Source organism: Salvelinus namaycush, chromosome 15 (assembly GCF_016432855.1).
Source record: "Salvelinus namaycush isolate Seneca chromosome 15, SaNama_1.0, whole genome shotgun sequence".
Lineage (NCBI taxonomy): Eukaryota > Metazoa > Chordata > Actinopteri > Salmoniformes > Salmonidae > Salvelinus > Salvelinus namaycush.
In genome coordinates this window covers 40,653,549-40,659,660 of record NC_052321.1, presented here as the reverse complement: position 1 = coordinate 40,659,660, position 6,112 = coordinate 40,653,549, and positions in this window count along the sequence as shown.

Below are 6,112 nucleotides of genomic sequence, written 5' to 3'. Positions count from 1 at the left end.
CGTCACCGACATGTCGACACACCCTCTCCTCCAATACAGAGGTGGAAAGATTTTATTCAGAAGAGTGGCACACTCAAGTACAGTTGTAGCTGATTGAGCTGAATGTCATGGTAATGTGGATTACTCTTATTCAATGCATTTTAACATGGTCTTTATGTTTTAGAAGTTCTTATTTCTAGACAAGATCATTGATGACTAGCCTAGTTCTATTGTATAGCCAATAGAGGGGATTAAATTAGATTAAGTAAAAGGCTTCAAGGGTAATTTAATTCATCAAAGTATGACTATAACCTAATCTATATAGCCTCATAATTAAGCTAAAAGTCCTGAACTGCTTGGCCTACAAAACTGCAACTCAGAAGTCATGTGCAAAGGGAAACATAATAAACTGTTTTGACTTGAGCCATCATTTGACTTCTGAGAGAACAGAGAATAGTATTTTTCTACTTTTAACGATGCCCAAGCGACCATATTCCCTCCAGTGTGCCCCTTTCCTGCCCATCTCGCCTTTTCCTCTCCCTTTCTTTGTCCTTTCCCCTACCCAGCTCCCTCTTAAAACCTCTTATGGCTGCAAGCCCGAGGTCGGTACACCTATGACAACATCCCCCACCCCCCCACACTGATTAGCATCGCTAGCATAGCGTCACAATTAAATAGTAGCATCTAAATATCATTAAATCACAAGTCCAAGACACCAAATGAAAGATACAGATCTTGTGAATAAAGCCACCATTTCAGATTTTTAAAATGTTTTACAGGGAAGACAAAATATGTAAATCTATTAGCTAACCATGTTAGCAAAAGACACCATTTTTCTTTGTCCACCATTTTTTCTCAACACCAGTAGCTATCACCAATTCGGCTAAACTAAGATATTGATAGCCACTAACCAAGAAAAAACCTCATCAGATGACAGTCTGATAACATATTTATTGTATAGGATAGGTTTTGTTAGAAAAATGTGCATATTTCAGGTATAAATCATAGTTTACAATTGCACCCACCATCACAAATCGACTAGAATAAATACACAGAGCAACGTGTATTACCAATTTACTCATCATAAAACATTTCTTAAAAATACACAGCACATAGCAATGGAAAGACACAGATCTTGTGAATTCAGACAATATTTCAGATGTTCTAAGTGTTTTACAGCGAAAACACAATAAATCGTTATATTAGCATACCACATATGCAAACGTTACCAGAGCATTGATTCAAGCCAAAGAGAGCGATAACGTAATCATCGCCAAAATATATTAATTTTTTCACTAACCTTCTCAGAATTCTTCCGATGACACTCCTGTAACATCATATTACAACATACATATAGAGTTTGTTCGAAAATGTGCATATTTAGCCACCAAAATCATGGTTAGACAATGACAAAAGTAGCCCAGCTGGTCAGAAAATGTCGTGCGCCATATTAGACAGTGATCTAGTCTTATACATAAATACTCATAAACGTGACTAAAAAAATATAGGGTGGACAGCGATTGATAGACAATTTAATTCTTAATACAATCGCTGAATTACATTTTTTAAATTATCCTTACTTTTCAATACAGGTTGCGCCAAGCGAAGCTACATCTAACAAAATGGCGGCATAAGCGATTAACATTTTTCGACAGAAACACGATTTATCATAATAAATTGTTCTTACTTTGAGCTGTTCTTCCATCAGAATCTTGGGCAAAGAATCCTTTCTTGGGTCTAATCGTCTTTTGGTCGAAAGCTGTCCTCTTGCCATGTGGAAATGCCCACTGCGTTCGGCATGAACTGGAAACGTGCCCAGAGGTTCAAAGTGTCTCAGAAAGCAATGCCTCAAAATCGCACTAAACGGATATAAATTGCTATAAAACGGTTTAAATTAACTACCTTATGATGTTTTTAACACCTATAACGAGCAAAAACATGACCGGAGAAATATTACTGGCTAAACTAAAGCTTGGAAAAAGAGCAGGTCCGTGTCCACCTTGCATCAGGCGCAGCTGGAAAAGGGACACTACCTACACGTTGTGCTGTTTTATAGAGGCTCTGATTGCGCAATCGACTCCATTCAAAGCGTCACCACGTAATGACATCCAGGGGAAGACGTAAGCAGTGTTTGTATCCTCATAGCATTCACAGGGACCTTTAAACTGACTCCAGATCAGGGGCCAAGATGTCTGAAATCTGACTCCATGTCAGGGAAAGTGCTGTAGAATGAGTTCTGTTCCACTCAGAGACAAAATTTCAACGGCTATAGAAACTAGAGAGTGTTTTCTATCCAATAATAACAATAATATGCATATTGTACGAGCAAGAATTGAGTACGAGGCCGTTTGAAATGGGCACCTATTATCTGGCTACTCAATACTGCCCCTGCAGCCATAAAAAGTTAAACTGATAGACCACACTCGCTGCATGTTACCCACTCCATGACTTGAGCCAGAGGATAAGGGGATTCCTCCCTCACTGAACCTCTCCTATGCTTTTAAGTCTACATCTTCTATTTGCCTATTTCAGAGACACACTACATATCCCTGTCCTTATCCTTGCCAATGGAATGGCCAGTTTATCCAGGCACAGATAGAATGTATGTCTTAGATTAAAAATGTATGTATCTGTGATGTGACGTCTATACTGGAGGGGACAGACACATGGTCTCCTTGACGAGGTGTCAGGGTTGTGACAGTTATTGGATCCCCCTATGATTAGTAACATGGATAATGTTTTCTTCTCCATCCTCCCCACCTGCTTCCCCACCCGTCTGTCTGTCACTCTCTCTGCCGGTCTCTCGACTCGGCACAAACAAGCTGTCAATGTGTGGGTGTTTTTTGTCATGAGAATTTTAAGTGTTTCATTGCTAGTGCTGATACAATTCACACAGGGTCATTGCATTGCCCTTGTGGCCACGTGACAATGAAAGACAATGAGAGATGTAGTCCTGACCCGCTGACACCAATTTTATGTTCCAACAGGATGTCTGACTAAGAGTTTAAACACATCTTCTGAAGTACTTTGATGGGATCAATCATCTATGGCCTGATGTACAGTGACTCCCATTCATAATTAATTGTGAGTGAACCGGTCAGATTGGCTTTCAACACGGAGGCTAATACCTTAACAGAAAGCATTCTGGACATTTACCCTCATCCCTTTCTCTGTAATTCGATTTCAAGGCACTTACCATGGTGAATAATGCAGATTATTGTCAGAGCCAAATAAAACTGTCACACTAATGAGAAACAAAATGGATCATATAAATCATAAGTCGTTATTTTATTTGGATTTGCAGAAACTCCATAGAAAGCATTTTAATGGAAATATAAAACCCATATTAATACAAATGGCCTTATTCAATTAAAATGGTCTGGGTAAGACGAGACATTTTTATTTTTGGATTCTTATCAACAAACAGGATGTTTATTGTAACAGACAAAAAGGCACCTACAGTAACCGCGTGTTCATTCAACATGTTTTGTGGCAACACTGGAAGATGTTCATTTTTGTAAATTGGAAACGTCGTTATGCCCCAAACCAAAGAAAACTGACAGAAACAGGACTTGTCCAATAAGAAACACAAATTTTTGTTTTCAGATTCAAAAGGTTTCACTATGGTTTGCCCTACTGAACACAACCCTGGTTACGCTCCTTTTTGTTTTTAGTTTCAAAACGCTTTGCCCTTATGAACATAACAGGTTACTGGTTTTAACTGAAAAGGCCTGGTGTTATAGAAAACTGCCCTTGTGAAAAACGTGTGATCTTTTTCAAAAGGTCCCATAGAATGTGATCAGGGGAACCGAGATCTACACAAGGGCCAAAATAGGAGATAGGGGTTGTATGGACTGCCTGTGTAAAACGTAACGTTATGACTATAACTACTGACCACGGAGAAGGAGAGCCCGCAGTCCTTGGTAGCTGGCCGCGTCGGTGGCACTGTGTTATCCTCAAAGCTGGCAAAGAAGGTGTTTAGCTTGTCTGGGAGCAGGGCGTCGGTGTCCGCGACGTAGCTGGTTTTCCTTTTGTTGTCAGTGATTGTCTGTAGACCCTGCCACATACGTCTCGTGTTGGAGCCGTTGATTTGAAACTCCACTTTGTCTCTATACTAACGTTTGATTGCCTTACAGAGGGAATGACCACTCTGTTTGTATTCTGCCATATTCCCAGTCACCTTGCCATGGTTAAATGCAGTGGTTTGCGCTTTCAGTTTAGCGTGAATGCTGCCATCTATCCACGGTTTCTGGTTAGGGTAGGTTTTTATAGTCACAGTGGGTACAAAATCTCCTATACACTTCTTGATAAACTCAGTAACCGTCTCGGTGTACACGTCAATATTATCATCCGCAGCTACCCCGAACATATCCCAGTCCGTGTGATCAAAACAATCTTGAAGCATCTGATTGGTCAGACCAGCGAGGAATAGTTCTTTGCACGGGTACTTCCTGTTTGAGTTTCTGCCTATAGGAAGGGAGGAGCAAAATGGAGTCGTGGTCAGATTTGACGAAAGGAGGGTGGGGAAGGGCCTTGTATGCATTCCGGAAATTGGATTAGCAATGGTCGAGTGTTTTTCCAACATGAGTGCTACAGTTTTTATGCTGATAAAATTTAGAAAGCCTTTTCCTCAAATTTGCTTTGTTAAAATCCCCCATTACATTAAATGCAGCCTCAGGATATATGGTTTTCAGTTTGCATAAAGTTCAGTGTAGTTCCTTGAGGGCCGTCGTGGTATCGGCTTGAGGCGGGTTATACACGGCTGTGACAATAACCAAAGAGAATTCTCTTGCGAGATAATACGGTCGGCATTTGATTGTAAGGTATTCTAGTTTGGGTGAACAAAAGGACTTATGTTCCTGTATGTCATTACAATTATACCATGAGTCGTTAATCATGAAACATACACCCCCGCCCTTCTTCTTCCCGGAGAGATGTTTATTCCTGTCGGCGCGATGGACTGAGAATCCAGATGACTGGACCGACTCCGACAGTATATCCCGGGAGAGCCATGTTTCCGTGAAACAGAGTATGTTACAATCCCTGATGTCTCTCCGGTAAGAAACCCTTGCTCGGATTTCGTCAACCTTGTTATCCAGGGACTGAACATTAGCGAGTAATATACTCGGAAGCAGTGGGTGGTGTATGCGCCTCCTAAGTCTGACTTGAAGACCGCTCCGACTACCTCTTCTCCGCTGGCGTTGTTATGGGTCAGCCTCAGGAATCAGTTCAATTGCCCTGGGTGGTGCGAACAAAGGATCCGCTTCGGGGGAAGTCATATTCCTGATCGTAATGCTGGTAATACGTGTGAGTTATCACCGTTCTGATACCCAATAGTTCTTCCCGGCTGTATGTAATAACATTTTCTGGGCTAACAGTGTAAAGAAATAATACATAAAAAAATTTATACTGCAAAGTTTCCTAAGAACTAGAAGCAAAGCAGCCTTCTCTGTCGGCGCCATCTTAGAACACCACTGACTCTTTTGAATAGTAACCAAGACCGGCGGGTGCGAGTCGGAAACTGGTCATAGCTAGAGTTTGTAGATGGAGATTTTTCGACCATCTCCACTCTGCTAGAGAAGGGCCTACACGTTGAATGGATTTTTCTCCTCAAACTCCACAGGGGATGTGTGGTGAGGGATGCATTGGGAAATAATTTTCATTTAGGTTTTTGTTATTTTAGATTTTGCACCTAGATGTTCAGGGTTTGAATGTTCTTTGTTACTGGGGTTCCAATATCATCTTGATGTACAAAAATAACGCAACATATGACTATTGACATTAAGTTTGTGTCCCTAAATGTGAATGGTTTGAACAATGCTATTAATAGAAGTAAGGTTATTGCAAAAATAAAAAAGGAGAAAGCACAGGCCATATTCCTCTCAGAAACATCCTGACGGTTTGCGTCACTGCCTGGTATGGCAACTGCTCGGCCTCCGACCGCAAGGCACTACTGGGGGTAGTGCGTACGGCCCAGTACATAACCGGGGCCAAGCTTCCTGCCATCAAGGACCTCTATAACAGGAGGTGTCAGAGGAAGGCCCTAAAAATTGTCAAAGACTCCAGCCACCCTAGTCATAGACTGTTCTCTCTGCTACAGCACGGCAAGCGGTACCGGAGCGCTAAATCTAGG